Raw genomic sequence first — 17,672 nt, forward strand, 5'->3', positions numbered from 1 at the left:
ATTATTTAGTGGGAGTTATGATGGAAATACTCCACGTAAATTTCATTGAAGGGTAGTTAAAGTTTCACCAAGGTGCAATATGCAAAGAGAAGATTTGAAGTATTCAGTTTAAAGATCCTTCTTATTGAAATCTCAGTACAGTGTTACAATTACCTGCAAAAGAACTGTGCTGATTCATAACAGACACTGCGTAGTAGACTTCGGAGGGCCAGCGTAAGGATTAGTGTGTTATATGGTTAAGTGTTTCTGATATTGTGTTATGAGTAAAATGTTCAGCCTAGATGTGAGTCTACTGGGATCCCCATGCTAATAGTTGAGCCAAATTTAAATTTCATGTTACAATAACAGTACTCAGGGAGTACAACTTTCATTCTTATAACTTGTGCTTACGATAATAAGCAAACAGCTACAACTATTCAAACTATACTAGATACAGGTAGCTATCACGTGTCCGATTTGAGATAAATAGTGGAAGAAGTGAATGATCCTTGAGAATACAAATAATAATCAGTACGGATTATACAGTTGCCTGAATACTATTCCAGTGGTAGTAATTTCCAACAATTGAACTGACGAAAGAACCTCTTGTCCAAGTTAGTAGTGCTCCATCATTAGTAATCATTTACCTATAACGATCATTAGCTTCCTACTCTATTGTACGGACAGTAAGTCTTATTGACAGCCAGTTTTTCCCAAAAAGTATTTGTGCTCCTCATGTGTAGTTCATGTCAAACCACTGGTACGTTACTTGCTAAACTGTGCTACCGACTTCTATCCTATGAACAAAATAGAATTTCACTATCAAATCAAGTCAGTCTTAATAGTTAACTTGCTTTATGAACAGTGCTAGTATTTTGGATAACATTGCCTAATTTAGGCTGGCGACTGTTTCCTTCGGTATAATCTTCATTATTAATGGGGACCTTGGTTCGATTCCCGTTTGTTTTAAAATCCGATACCATTCCATTGCACACACTCATGGTCAAAAATTAAAATACTTTCACAGGAGTAACATTATTGCTATTTTAGTAGTATCCTATAGTGTTATATGGTATTATTTCCGATAACACGTGGACTGCTTTTATTCGCTGAAATTTTAAAAACATATTGTTCGTAATTAGCAAACCAGTTTTCTGATTAACGGTTATACACGAAACGTTGAGAGAGTTATGCTGTATGACTAATACTTCGTAGCAGTCTGTACTACCGACAGGGAGACGTGTGTGTATGGTGGCATCATATGCATAATGTGATTTGATATGCAAATGATTCTACTTGCTTGTGCAGTCACTCGTGAAAGAAATGCACACGATTTACTTTCTCGGTTGCAGTTTGTGCGAAAGGGAATCATACCGGAAAGTCAGGAAGATGTCTTCCTAGATACTTCCATTCAGCTATTAACGAGCTAAATATGGAAACACTCGAGAAATCCAAGCTTCAACATAAATGCAGTTGCCAGGCAAGCCTGCAACTTGCACTGTCGTATTTGACTACGAACGGACCCTGTGCAGTGCCTTCAGTATGTTGCCAGTGTTGGTCGAAGTCAGACCAGTGTTCCGTGTAGTTGTTAGAGCGTTGTGAGGGGCTAAGTGAATTCGAACATGGGCAAATAGTTGGTGCTCTTGTGGTGGGTGTTTCCGTAGTTACGGCACTCAAAGTGTTTGGTGTTTCAAGAGGCACTGTAGCGAAGATTTATACCACCTACAGAAAAAGCTGAAAAACGTCATTCGCTAGTCACAAAGCGGTCGAGAGTATACACTATGTGATCAAAAGTATACGGACAACCCAAAAAAATATACGTTTTTCATATTAGGTGCATTGTGCTGCCACCTACTGCCAGGTACTCCATATCACCTACCTCAGTAGTCATTAGACATCGTGAGAGAACAGATTGGGCCGCTCCGCGGAACTCACGGACCTCGAACGTGGTCAGCTGATTGGTTGTCACTTGCGTCATACGTATGTACGAGAGATTTCCACACTCCTAAACATCCCTAGGTCCACTGTTTCCGATGTGATAGTGAAGTGGAAACGTGAAGGGACACGTACAGCGCAAAATCGCACAGGCCGACCTCGTCTGTTGAGTGACAGAGACAGCCGACGTTTGAAGAGGGTCGTAATGTGTAAGACAGACATCTATCCAGGCCATCACACAGGAATTCCAAACTGAATCCGGATCCACTGCAAGTACTATGATAGTTAGGCAGGAGGTGAGAAAACTTGGATTTCATGGTCGAGCGGCTGCTCATAAGGCACGCATCTCGCCGGTAAATGCCAAACGATGGCTCACTTGGTGTAAGGAGTGCAAACACTGGACGATTGAACAGTGGAAAAACGTTGTGGGGAGTGACGAATCACGGTACACAATGTGGCGATCCGATGGCAGGGTGTGGGTGCGCGAATTCCCGGTGAACATCGTCTGCCAGCATGTGTGGTACCAACAGTAAAATTCGGAAGCGGTGATGTTATGGTGTGGTTGTGTTTTTCATGGAGGGGGCTTGCTTACCTTGTTGTTTTGCGTGGCACTATCACAGCACAAGCCTACATTGATGTTTTAAGGACCTTCTTGCTTCCCACTGCTGAAGAGCAATTCGGGGATGGCGACTGGATCTTTCAACACGATCGAGCATCTGTTCATAATGCATGTCCTGTGGCGGAGTGGCTACACGACAATAAAACCCCAGTAATGGACTGGCCTGCACAGAGTTGCGACCTAAATCTTGCAGAACACCTATGGGACGTTTCGGAACACCGACTTCCTGCCGCCGGCCGGAGTGGCCGAGCGGTTCTAGGCGCCACAGTCTGGAACCGCGCGACCGCTGCGGTCGCAGGTTCGAATCCTGCCTCGGGCATGGATGTGTGTGATGTCCCTAGGTTAGTTAGGTTTAAGTAGTTCTAAGTCCTAGGAGACTGATGACCTCTGCAGTTAAGTCCCATAGTGCTCAGAGCCATTTGAACCATTTGACTTCGTGCCAGGCCTCAACAACCGACATCGACACCTCCCCTCAGTACAACACTCCGTGAAGAATTAGCGTACATTCCCCAAGAAACCTCCCAGAATCTGATTGAACGTATGCCTGCGAGAGTGGAAGCTGTCATCAAGCCTTAGGTTGGACGAACACCATACTGAAGTCCAGCAATACCGATGGAGGACGCCACGAACTTGTAAGTAATTTTCAGCCAGGTGTCAGGATATTTTTGATAACCTAATGTATCTCCATTCAGTCATTTACTTTTCAATAACGAGATTAAACATCTTTTCAAATTACCATATCTGAGTATTAGCGGTATAAGATAATTGCCTTCTTAGTTCATTAGTATTTCTTAACGTGTTGTGTTGTCAGAAGCCTATGTCAATCTTCTGTTGCCTCACGTACACTCAAACAGTTTCGTATTATCGCTTAATTATCGAACAGACAATACGCATTTGGGCTTATGACTGTATTAATTAATTTCTGCATTATTTCAATTAGACTTGCGGTGGACTCTAGTCATTTGGTACCGCTTTTTATTTCGCAGTTTAGATGATTGATGGGACTGTTTTAAGTATCAAACAAAATTCATACAAGTAGAAAGTGCTGGAGTAGGATATGGTGTTCATTAGAATAGCTTGTACACTTCTCTTCTCCAACCGGTCAAAGCGGAAACGATAGCCTCGTCCAAAATAATATTCATTAGATATATGCGATCAGTCATATTATCGCTCTAACCGACAAGTAAGAGGGCAAGTTACAATCATACTCAAGATATTCCACACTCGGCGCAGTCAATTGATCAGTTATGTCACTGACCTGCTCACGACCTGAATGGTGGCTTATTTACACGCAAGAATGTGACGCGCACACACGGCGACTAGCCGATTTTGACCAGAGAGATGCTCGTGTGGAACGGGCTTTAAAATCGGTTTTCCAACTAGCAGTGCAGCTGTGTGTGCGGTGATTTACGAAGATTCTGTTCACGCGATGCATGCGTTAGTTGTGAGAGTTTCTAAATTCTGTCTTTCTGTCCGCAGCTCGTGGTCTCATGGTCGCGTTCTCGCTTTCCGAGCACGTGGTCCCGGGTTCGATTCCCGGCGGGGTCAGAGATTTTCACCTGCCTCGAGATAACTGGGTGTTTGTCAGAATTTCATTATCATTCATGAAAGTGGCGAGATTGGACTGAGTGAAGGTTGGGAATTTGTGCTGACGCTGATAACCGCGCAGCTGAGCGCCACACAAACCAAACATCATCATCATCATCATCATCATCATCGTATGTATTCCTCGTAGGGTAGCGCGAATAGGGTCTCACCTCCTCGCACGCACATGGTCCCCTTCATATACTACGCTACGAGAGAAGCTGTGGGTATGTCTCTTTCAAAGGCATAGTTTGGCTTTGTCGAAGGCACCGACAGATGTCTGTTGTCACTGTATCGTCGTGACCGTGCTAGCTAAATTCGAGAACGACCTTCACAAGCTGCACATTATGTTTTCAGTTGGTGCTTTCGTTGCAATTTTCGGAACTATTCCTGCCTTTTTTTCTTTGGAAATGAGAATCCGACAACCTAATATTCGTTGTATATGTATCACGAAAAGTACCTAATATTAAATGAGTGTGCTGGTTGTGTCAGGTATGTTCTGATTTTTGAGAAAAATTACAATTGGGTACGAGAAAAACGAACTACTTCCTTCGCACTCGGAAGTAACTGAAACAACGGGGACAAACATCGCCAGGAACATTCCTGCACCGGTGCCAAAGTACATTTTGTTAGCGTATGTACTTTAACTGAAGAAGTTTGGAAAAGAGGTATTGTAAAATAACTAACTAGGTTGTAATTTTTGTTTTACGCTTTATAGACAGCTCAGAATAAGTTACCTTTTCGTTCTGTTTCAAATGTCTTTTGGTTCAAATGGCTCTGAGCACTATGGGACTCAACTGCTGAGGTCATTAATCCCCTAGAACTTAGAACTAGTTAAACCTAACTAACCTAAGGACATCACAAACATCCATGCTCGAGGCAGGATTCGAACCTGCGACCGTAGCGGTCTTGCGGTTCCAGACTGCAGCGCCTTTAACCGCACGGCCACTTCGGCCGGCAAATGTCTTCTCTACGCTTCCAACTCTGAGTGGCAGTTTGTTTTAGCAAACGATCAGTGTATTTCGAATATCTACCCGCATTTGCACGTTTCATTCTTAATTTGTAAATTACTAACAAATGACAGCTCACTACTGAGAGAGAGCCCCGTTGTATCAGATAAAACATCAAATATTGCAGAAAATGCTTCTATTAAATTAACAAAATCGCAGAATCCTTTAGAAACGCGAAGGTGGCTGAAACTATGCTTGGAAGTTGCAATATGCAAACCATTTGCTTTAGGCTTCGTAACTCAATGCCTGTGACCACTACACCGCAGTGGACGCGTTCAACTTGTGAGCGTGTCCTTTATCTTAGAGCTCCTAAAGGCTCTAACTGTCCGTATTTAATTATTACGGATCATACCATGAAGACGGGTTTTTGATAAATCTTCGACGTGCCCTTGCATTGAAATGGCATAGTTTCACGACACGCAAGTTATATTAAGAAAACAACCAAATACCGAAAGTGTTTAACGACCAATATGACGTTTTTGGTCATTTGATTAAAAGAATTTGTACCAGTACCGACACATATTTGAGAGATCTATGTGGTGGTATTTTGAAAACGCGTTTATTCGTGGGAGGTAAGTTGTAATGTGAAACAGACCAAATGCAATCTTCAGCTAAAGACGGCGAAATCCAGTAAGGCGTCTCTCAAGTTCACAGCGGATATTAGAAAGCAGCAGACTCACAGAACCTGTTCCAGCGTGTATGTAGGTAAGGGTACGTCCGTAGCGCACACACTGACTGTCTGGTACCCGTTATTGGGCGACGGGAGAGGTTCATTTCACGCACATCTTGCCGTTAAGTGACGTCAGAATGACTGCTGTCGAGTTTCGCAGTCACACGTGACATCGAGATACGAGTGGAAGTGGCTTCTCTCCTCGGCATTATTTGTGACAAGCAACAATATATGACCTACGCTGTGTTCTCAGGTTCTGGCCTAAAATCACGAAGTATTCGGAAATATGACAGCCAAATATTTGAGACAAGCGAGGTTATAAATGTTTCACTCGTAGCAATTTGAAATTATCGTTAGTTAATCAGAGCGAAGTCACAGAATCCAAGAAACTACCTTTTCTTAAATTAAAAAGAAAGTGGCAGAAACATTTATCAGCATGAAGGTAAAGAAGTATTAGAATATAGCAAGACGTGGAACCTGTTCCTTATACTTTGTAACGCCACGCTTCTGTTGACTAGGCTATAGCGAATTCATTGAATTGCCGACTTTACCTTTAATCTTGCGATCTCTTAAGAGCTTTCACTAGCGATCTGGTGTTAATTGACGTTCAGTCATAACAAACCGCACCGAGAGCGACGCGGTCGTGCTAAATCTTTAACGCGCCGCTACGTCGGAACGGCGTACTATGATGACACGCAAGTTGTTATTTATTCATTTATGCCACATTATAGTCCTGTTACCTGTCGTTTTAAAAGCCGTCGTATATCTTAGTTTTTGATTTTCATCTCTTTTCAGTTTTCTTTTCCTTTGTTTTTAACTACAACATTTTACGAAGAATAATACTTTTCGAAATAACAATACCGTAAGCATGATACATAAATAAAATTTTGTTGTTCCAAAAAATGGCTCTGAGCACTATGGGACTCAACTGCTGTGGTCATAAGTCCCCTAGAACTTAGAACTACTTAAACCTAACTAACCTAAGGACAGCACACAACACCCAGCCATCACGAGGCAGAGAAAATCCCTGACCCCGCCGGGAATCGAACCCGGGAACCCGGGCGTGGGAAGCGAGAACGCTACCGCACGACCACGAGATGCGGGCATTTTGTTGTTTTTTAGAAGAATATAAAAATGATAGGAGAGAGGAGAGTTTTTTAGCTCTATCACCAATTCTGAAGTTGACAGGGGTAAAATACAGGGAGCGAAAGGCTGTTTACAATTTGTACAGAAACCAGGTGGCAGTTATAAGAGTCGAGGGACATGAAAGGGCAGCAGTGGTTGGGGAGGGAGTGAGACAGGGTTGTAGCCTCTCCCCGATGTTATTCAATCTGTATATTGAGCAAGCAGTGAAGGAAACAAAGGCCGACCGGAATGGCCGTGCGGTTCTAGGCGCTACAGTCTGGAACCGCGTGACCACTACGGTCGCAGGTTCGAATCCTGCCTCGGGCATGGATGTGTGTGCTGTCCTTAGGTTAAATAGGTTTAAGTAGTTCTAAGTTCTAGGGGACTTATGACCTCAGCAGTTGAGTCCCATAGTGCTCAGAGCCATTTGAACCATTCGAAGGAAACAAAAGAAAAATTCGGAGTAGGTATTAAAATCCATGGAGAAGAAATAAAAACTTTGAGGTTTGCCGACGACATTGTAATTCTATCAGAGACAGCAAAGGACTTGGAAGAGCAGTTGAACGGAATGGACAGTGTCATGAAAGGAGGGTATAAGATGAACATCAACAAAAGCAAAATGATGATAATGGAATGTAGTCGAATTAAATCGGGTGATGCTGAGGGTATTAGATTAGGAAATGAGACACTTAAAGTAGTAAAGGAGTTTTGCTATTTGGGGAGCAAAATAACTGATGATGGTCGAAGTAGAGAGGATATCAAATGTAGACTGGCAATGGCAAGGAAAGCGTTTCTGAAGAAGAGAAATCTGTTAACATCGAGGATAGATTTAAGTGTCAGGAAGTCGTTTCTGAAAGTATTTGTATGGAGTGTAGCCATGTATGGAAGTGAAACATGGACGATAACTAGTTTGGACAAGAAGAGAAAAGAACCTTTTGAAATGTGGTGTTACAGAAGAATGCTGAAGACTTAATGGGTAGATCATATAACTAATGAGGAGGTATTGAATAGAATTGGAGAGAAGAGAAGTTTGTGGCACGACTTGACTAGAAGAAGGGATCGGTTGGTAGGACACGTTCTGAGGCATCAAGGGATCACCAATTTAGCATTGGAGGGCAGCGTGGAGGGTAAAAATCGTAGAGGGAGACCAAGAGATGAATACACCAAGCAGATTCAGAAGTATGTAGGTTGCAGTAGGTACTGGGAGATAAAGAAGCTTGCACAGGATAGAGTAGCATGGAGAGCTGCACCAAACCAGTCTCAAGACTGAAGACCACAACAACAACAACATCACCGATTGTGACTGACGGTGTTAGACGCAAACGACGAAATACGTAAGTCCAATATGGCGTCTCCAGAGTTCTTCATTTGTCGGCTCTATGGAAGGCGCGCCACTGTGACGTCAGTTCCCAGCGAGGTTCAGGTGAGACGGAGTCGCCGCCTCGGGCGCCGAGCAGAGGTCGCGCGTGCCGGTGTGGAACCAGACGGCGGGCGGCAGGAAGGGAGCGTGCGATATGCCAGAGTCGCCCCGGCGCGGCGCGGCGCCCCCGGCGTGGCGCGTATTGACCGCGGCGGCCGCTCGATACCCGCGGCCCTCAAGACGCCAGCCGCAGCAGGCAGCAGGCAGCAGGTGCCCCCCCCCCCCCCCCCCCCCCCCCCGGCAACTTGTCGCGCCGCGCACAGAACACGCCGAGCGCCGCCCAGGGCCCAGCCAGCCTGCCTGCCGCCTCGGCCCCCCCACCCTTCCACTCTCACCGTCGGCGGTCACCACAGCCCAGCACAGTCGTGTCTCCGCTCCAGTCCTCTCCCGCTGACATCCGAGGCGGTTCCTTTCGAGACGAAGCACTTTCCGCACACTTTTTAAAATCTTATCGCCTAACTTGGGTTGTTTTCACAACCAGCCTTATGCAAACACAGTTAATTTCTTTTTTTTTTCATTTTTATATTTACCCAGACATGTTTCGACACCCATAGGTCATCTTCCGTAGATGAAATTTTTATTTCTGTAAAGTACAATATCAAATTTATAATAATTTATCTATTGTAAGCCTGTTGTTGTTGTGGTCTTCGGTCCTGAGACTGGTTTGATGCAGCTCTCCACGTTACTCTATCCTGTGCAAGCTTCTTCATCTCCCAGTACCTACTGCAACCTACATCCTTCTGAATCTGCTTAGTGTATTCATCTCTTGGTCTCCCTCTACGATTTTTACCCTCCACGCTGCCCCCCAGTACTAAGTTGGCGATCTCTTGATGCCTCAGAACATGTCCTACCAACTGATCCTTTCTTCTAGTCATGTTGTGCCACAAACGCCTCTTCTCCTCAATTCTATTCAATACCTCCTCATTAGTTATGTGATCTACCCATCTAATCTTCAGCATTCTTCTGTAGCATCACATTTCGAAAGCTTCTATTCTCTTCCTGTCTAAACTATTTATCGTCCACGTTTCACTTCCATACATGGCTACACTCCATACAAATACTTCCAAAAACGACTTCCTCACACTTAAATCTAAACTCGATTATAAAAAATTTCTCTTCTTCAGAAATGCTTTCCTTGCCATTGCCAGTCTACATTTTATATCCTCTCTACTTCGACCATCATCAGTTATTTTGCTCCCCAGATAGCAAAACTCCTTTACTACTTTAAGTGTCTCATTTACTAATCTAATTCCCTCAGCATCACCCGACTTAATTCGACTACATTCCATTATCATCATTTTGCTTTTGTTGATGTTCATCTTATACCCTCCTTTCATGACACTGTCCATTCCGTTCAACTGCTCTTCCAAGTCCTTTGCTGTCTCTGACAGAATTACAATGTCATCGGCGAACCTCAAAGTTTTTATTTCTTCTCCATGGAGTTTAATACCTACCCGGAACTTTTCTTTTGTTTCCTTTACTGCTTGCTCAATATACAGATTGAATAGCATCGGGGAGAGGCTACAACCCTGTCTCACTCCCTTCCCGACCACTGCTTCCCTTTCATGCCCCTCGACTCTTATAACTGCCATCTGGTTTCTGTACAAATTGTAAATAGCCTTTCGCTCCCTGTATTTTACCCCTGCCACATTAAGAATTTGAAAGAGAGTACTCCAGTCAACATTGCCAAATGCTCCTCCAAGTCTACAAATGCTGGCAACGTAGGTTTCCCTTTCATTAATCTTTTTCTAAGATAAGTCGTAGGGTCAGTAATCCGTCACGTGTTCCAACATTTCTGCGGAATCCGAACTGATCTTCCCCGAAGTCGTCTTCTATCAGTATTTCCATTCGTCTGTAACGAATTCGTGTTAGTATTTTGCAGCTGTGAATTATTAAACTGATAGTTCGGTAATTTTCACATCTGTCAACACCTGCTTTCTTTGGGATTGGAATTATTATATTCTTCTTGAAGTCTGAGGGAATTTCGCCTGTCTCATACATCTTGCTCAACAGATGGTAGAGTTTTGTCAGGACTGGCTCTCCCAAGGCTGCCAGTAAATATGGCTCTGAGCACTATGGGACTTAACATCTCAGGTCATCAGTCCCCTAGAACTTAGAACTAGTTAAACCTAACTAACCTAAGGACATCACTCACATCCATGCCCGAGGCAGGATTCGAACCTGTGACCGTAGCGGTCGCGCGGTTCCAGACTGAAGCGCCTAGAACCGTTCGGCCACCAGCGGCCGGCGACTGCCAGTAGTTCTAATGGAATGTTGTCTACTCCCGGGGCCTTGTTTCGACTTAGGTCTTTCAGTGCTGTGTTAAACTCTTCACGCGGTATCATATCTCCCATTTCATCTTCATCTACATCCTCTTCCATTTCCATAATATTGTCCTCAAGTACATCGCCCTTGTATAGAGCCTCTATATACTCCTTCCACCTTTCTGCTTTCCCTTCTTTGCTTGGAACTGGGTTTCCATCTGAGCTTTTGATATTCATGGAAGTGGTTCTATTTTCTCCGAAGGTCACTTTAATTTTCCTGTAGGCAGTATCTATCTTACCCCTCGTGAGATAAGTCTCTACATCCTTACACTTGTCCTCTAGCCACCCCTGCTTAGCCATTTTGCACTTCCTGTCGATCTCATTTTTGAGACGTTTGTATTCCTTTTTACCTGCTTCACTTTCTGCATTTTTGCATTGTAGGCATTGTATGCCTATGAATTGCAATATCTGCATTTTGATTTGTTTTATTTAGAGGCTCAGCTTAAAATTACGTTGCTAAATGAACTGCATTTTTATACATCGGCTTTTGCGCCTTTTCTCGCTGGGCTGTTCTCTTTTTTTTCGCATTGGAGTGTTTTGGGGCGGTGGGTGGAAATTTTATTTCTTTTGCACTGTTGCTGTTCTCAAAATAGGCTCTCTAACTACAATGTTGGCATGCAGAAAGTGATTAGCAAAAACGTGATGCCTGTAATTAAAGTTCACTGTGCCCACTCTGATGGAAAATAAAAGTTGTTGATCATTGGAGTTCGTTACTCTGAGGATTTAGGATGTCTGAGATTCATAGAAAATGCAGTTTACTGTAACAATTTTCGCTATATTCTGAAAACGATAAAGCGTAAAATTCCAGACAAATAAATGTTTAACCCAGCAATGCAACTATCAGCTATTATACTATCAGAGCTGTTCAGAGTCTGTTGTGCAGATCCTATTATCCCTAGATAACGAAACTGTTCAGTAACCGTTATCGATGTAAATGTTCAAAGTGAATGCTCGCCAAAATTTGATGTTAATACTCATCAAGCGCCACGCTAATAATGATAGAAGGTCTGTCCTGTGGCGACACGTGAAAATACGACATACGCAAACTGAGAATAAATCACTGGAGTCGTTCTGCAATTAACACCTTACCACAATGCGATCTCATTGTTACGTGCATAGCGAGTTGCGTAATACGGCATCCAAGGCTGTTCCTTGCAACTGCACAAACACGAGACGGCTTCCGACACTGAGTGCGCTCTGATACGAATCTAGAAGAGAACTGGGGCCTGATTCTAGCTCGCAGAGGTGCGGACCGTCGAAGGCGCAGCCGACGAAATTTGCCTTCCTAACTAGGCGTTCGGGCTAGTAAAGCACCACTTCAAGTTATTAAATAATTAACTGTTTCATTCCCTAAAGGCCAGTGAAGCTCTCAATTTAATTGTGCAATCAGCACACAGGTAAGTATCCATAATAAAATTCTGATGTGGCTAGGCTAAATACTTTTGTCGAGAGAATTATTTTAGTTGCACTGCACGCAGTAGATAAGTATTGAACTTGCCCTTTGGAGAGACGCTACGGCTATAGTTTTATAGCTATCTTTTAGAAACTTCTCACATTTTTGTTATTAAAGCGTATCTCCTAAATCTAAACATCCTAGCTTTATTTAATCACTTACTTAATCTATCTTGCTTCCGTACTTTTAGGACACAAAAACAGAAAATCATGAATTTCAACCAAAATATTATTTTGTGAGATCCAGCAGGCTGTTTCCATCAAATTACAATGAAAAAGTAATCCGACTATAAATTTTGAAGTTTCTAACTCCTTCTTGTTGTGCCGATGATTTTTACGTAAAATGTCCAAATTTCGAAAACTGTTAAAGTTACTAAACTAACATCACGCCTGACATGCTATTAATTTTTTGATCATTTACTTTACTTTTAAGGTATTGTGCAACCTTCGTGACGTCATAGATAATTATAGCAGACTAGGCTGGCACACAATGGAAAGCATATGAATTCTATATGGCGTAAGTAGGGTGCTTCCCTACAGTGTCAAAACACCTCTTACTGAGTATGGAGTCAAGAGTGTCTGCTCAGATGACGTTTTCGCCACATTTTGTGGAAGTACAAGTGAGGTGAACTAGTGAGAGAAAATTTTGTGAAAAACTGTGTGAAAACGGTGCACTGAGTAGCAGTTGATCGAGACGTCAAACAGATTAAGTGCAATACAGTAACCCACATAACCTCTACCCATGAGACAGGTCTTCACAGATACAGAATAATTTTCTTCATGGCTAGTTTGCAGATGACATGCTGTCGGAGAAAAACCCAACGAAAAAGGGGGCAAATACTGATGTATAATAATACAGTTCATTTAGCGATGTAATTTTAAGGTGAGACTCTAAACAAAACAAATCAAAATGCAGATATTGCAACTCTTAGGCCTACAATAGATAAATTATCATAAATTTGATATTCTACTTTACAGAAATAAAAATTTGATCCACAGAAGATGACATATAGGTGTCGAAACATGTTTGGGTCAATATAAAAATAAAACGAAACATGTTTGGGTCAATATAAAAATAAAAAAGTAAATTGTGTTTGCGTAAGGCTGATTTTCAAAACAACCCAAAATTAAATGGCAAACAGAGAAAAAGATCAAGAGGAGCTTTAAATCTCAGTAAGATGAGTTTATCGGCTATCTGTAATCTGAAATCATCACCAGGGGGCTCGGGCTGGCAGCGGACATGTTGCTTCTCTCCAGTCTTTCATTAAAGCAACTACTTACATAATTTTAAAGGAAAAAAAAGTGGCTAAGTCCGGATAGGACTCACGTCCTGAGGATTCCGTACATATTTCATTAAGCCTGTACACATCCCGTCCATTCCGGGAATCGAGAATCTGGACGATTTTTGGCTGTTATCGACATCGATACTGGCGAGATTTCGTCCCAGAGATTCCAAAACTTTCGAGAATGCTTTAATTTCAAGTCTGAAGTCGAATAACACATGACGAAAGAAATATTCTTTTCGTGTGCTATAATTATAAAAAAAAGTTTTCGGATTGTTTCCTTTACATGTACTGTGAAACATCCTTTTGCCAAATTTCATGATTCTATATGAGCGGGAAGTACCTTATAGCTTTTAAAAAGTGAGTGTGCGAGTATCAAAACATGTGACATAAACTTCCTGGCATATCAAAACTGTGTACCGGACCGAGACTCGAAATCGGGACCTTTGTCTCTCGCGGGCAAGTGTTCTACCATATGAGTTACCCAAGCACGACTCACGACCCTTCCTCACGACCGTATCTTTTGATTGCAGTGACTTACAATCTTAACTTCTTTACACAATCAAAGGACCTTAGACCTCAGTATGTGACATAAATTTCTTGACACGTCTACCCAATTCCTGAAAAAATGGGATTTTCAAAAGTCGGACAACAAAGTGATCCTGAGGTACGGTCTAATAGCGAAAAACAAATAAAAATTTTAAAATGCATACTACACACAATCCATCGGACAAATACCCTGTAGTACATTTTAAAATTCTACTTTAAACAGTGAACTTTAAATTCTGAATTGGCATCTCATTTGCTGCACACGCTTTCGACCTTCATTCAGCGGTGCTGCAGATGTTTCCCTAATCTAACTTACTTAATTTCCTTTTACACAAATAAATTCACGTAACATTTGACCGTTCTTCTTCTCAAATTTTTTTGTCCGTTTTTTTTTCTTTTCAGGCAGCATCCTAGAAACGGAATAGAAAAAAAAGTACCTACATCACAGAAACTTTTTTTTTATTTTTCAATGTAGTCTCCTTATGGATTAATGCACTTGGTCCAGCGATGTTCCACTGCCTTGATGCCATTTCGAAAATGAGTTTCCTCCAGGCCTGCAAAATAGATGTCAACTCCGGCTATCAGTTCTTCGTTTGAAATGAATCTTCGTCCAACAAGAAAAATTTTCCGTTTTGGGATGAGATGAGAGTCTGAAGGAGCCATATCAGGTGAATAAGGCGGGTTCATATGGTTCAAATGGCTCTGAGCACTATGGGACTTAACATCTATGGTCATCAGTCCCCTAGAACTTAGAACTACTTAAACCTAACTAACCTAAGGACATCACATAACACCCAGTCATCACGAGGCAGAGAAAATACCTGACCCCGCCGGGAATCGAACCCGGAAATACGGGCGCGGGAAGCGAGAACGCTACCGCGCGACCACGAGCTGCGGACGTAGGGCGGGTGTGGTAACAACTCATACCTTAGTTCGTGTAATTTTGCTATGGCGACGGCAAATGTGTGCGGGCGCGCATTGTCTTGATGGGAGATGGCTTTCTTTCTTGCTAAGCCTGGCCATTTTTCGCGTATCTTTTGTTGCAGTTTGTCCAGGAATGGTTCAAATGGGTCTAAGCAGTATGGGACTTAACATTTGAGGTCATCAGTCCCCTAGACGTAGGACTACTTAAACCTAACTAACCTAAGGACGTCACACACATCCATGCCCGACGTAGGATTCGAACCTGCGACCATAGCAGCAGCGCGGTTCCGGACTGAAGAGCCTAGAACCGCTCGGCCACAGCGGCCGGCTTTTTCCAGGAGGTTAGCTTAGTATTCTCCAGTAATTGTTTGCCAAGAGGGTGGATAATATACAAATAGAATGCTCTTCGGATCCCAGAAAATTGATGCCATGTCCCTTCCCGCCGAAGGAATTCTTTGCTTTCTTTGGTGGCGGAGAATCAGCATGTTTCCACTGCTTTGACTGTTGTTTTGTCTCTGGGGTATAGTAGTGCACCCAAGTTTCATCTGTGGTCACAAACCGGTGCAAAAAATCTTGTTCGTTTCTGCTAAAACGGGCCAAACATTGTTCCGATATGTTCATTCTTATACATTTTTGATCCAGCGTTAAGAGTCGCGGCAATCGTCTTGCAGGTAATTTTTTATTTCTAATTTTTTAGTTATAATGTGATATATCCTTTCAGATGACATCTGGCAAATGTGAACAAGTCACGGACTTTCAATCGGCGATCCTCCATGACCATTTTGTGCACTTTTGCAATGATTTCTGGAGTAGTGACACATCTTAGCCGACCACTGCGCGGATCATCATCTAAGCTCTCCGAACCAAATTTAAATTCATTTGTCCACATGGCAACGGTTGAATATGAAGGAGCGGAGTCCCCCAGTGTATTCTGGAAGTCGGCATGAATGTCCTTTGCTTTCATACCTTTCTTTACGAAGTACTGCTCGAATCTCGATTTTTTCCAAGTTCGCGAATCATTTCGCGGGAACAACAAGAGAGCTACCTCACCGCCACAGCTCTCTTCCAAGAGGGCTGGCGTGGATCGTCTTTACAGGCAACAGTGCAATGAATATAACGCGGACAACTCATTGCCCTAGCGCTGACCTCTCCTGATGATCCCGAGAACTTTTCAAACCACCCTCGTTTAATACTTGTTCTCGAAATATCCTGAATTTAGGATCTGATTCGAAGGAAGCCATTCTGGCTGTTAAATATCACACCAACACAACTTTCTATGCTCGAAACAGTCTGGCCTTGAAGAGATGAACATTCTGTACCTCATTTGCCTTGCTGGCGTTTCCTTTCACCAAATGTTCTAAACTTAGTACTTGATTAGAAGGACGCGTTTTTAACAGTTAAACATCGCAGCAATGTAACCTCTTATGCTATAAATAGCGAGACCTCGAAGAGATGAACTTCTTGGTATTTCACTTACATAGCTAGTAGCAGCAGCAGTTCTTCGATTATTTTCAACCAATTAAATCTTCTCTATGTAAAACTAGACCTCACGCTGGTCAGATTGATACACTATTTGTACATTTCCCAAATTTCGCTCGACTATGAAAAATCTGACAAAAATCCACCGTGTAACTTCTAGAGTCTTGCTTTTGCTCCGCCCAAACATATGAGCAAAAATATATTTTTTACTTAATTTTAGATTCCACAGACTATTTACACGATTAATCGTAACTATACCACCAATCATGAGCGATAAACGTTCGCGTAACTTGACTCGGGTGAACTACAGTAATAAGATGCGCAAATGAACACAAAAACCTGGAAAAATTGTACAAAAATCGTACGATCTCTGCAACAAAATGACGAGTTTCTAGCTCTGGCCCATAGAAAACGTTACACCTAGGCACATGCGGGAAACTGCGCGTTCTACAGAAATAATTATTGTGAGACAATCCGTGTGGCTAGTGTAAGGAGTTTAAACGAACAATCTGTCGTGGCGTGACTGTGCAGAAACGGCGGGTCCCATGCTTCTGCCTGCTGCACCTGGTTTCACACGTTATCTTTACAAAAGGACTTCTTGAGGCGACTTTAGAGTTTTACAGCACATAACCCAGCCCCTGAGCCACCTACTGGGCTGAGATGGGACCAAGCGAATTCTGTCCCATCTACGGGCTCCTAACACGTTTATAGCTCTGTGGTCCTTTTAAGCAAGCTTCCACATTGTGTGAATCAGCTAGAAAGAACTCTCCAAAGTTGCTCAAACTGTCTCGCCGTCATAAAAGGAAACGAAGAGGAGAAGTAATTACACAACTGGCCATTAAAATTCCTACACCACGAAGATGGCGTGCTACAGACGCGAAATTTTACCAACACGAAGAAGATACTGTGATATGCAAATGATCAACATTTCAGAGCGTTCACACAAGGTTGGCGCCGGTGGCGACACCTACAACGTGCTGACATGAGGGAAGTTTCCAAGCGATTTCTCATACACATACAGCAGTTGACCGGCATTGCCTGGTGAAACGTCATTGTTGTGCCTCGTGTAAGGAGGAGAAATGCGTACCATCACGTTTCCGACTTTGATAAAGGTCGAATTGTAGCCTATCGCGGCTGCGGTTTATCGTATCGTGACATTGATGCTCCCGTTGGCCGAGATCCAATGACTGTTAGCAGAATATGGAATCGGTGGGTTCAGGAGGGTAATACGGAACGCCGTGCTGGATCCCAACGGCCTCGTATCACTAGCAGTCAAGATGACAGGCATCCTATCCGCATAGCTGTAACGGATCGTGCAG

Source organism: Schistocerca piceifrons, chromosome 1, assembly GCF_021461385.2.
Source record: "Schistocerca piceifrons isolate TAMUIC-IGC-003096 chromosome 1, iqSchPice1.1, whole genome shotgun sequence".
NCBI classification, from domain to species: domain Eukaryota; kingdom Metazoa; phylum Arthropoda; class Insecta; order Orthoptera; family Acrididae; genus Schistocerca; species Schistocerca piceifrons.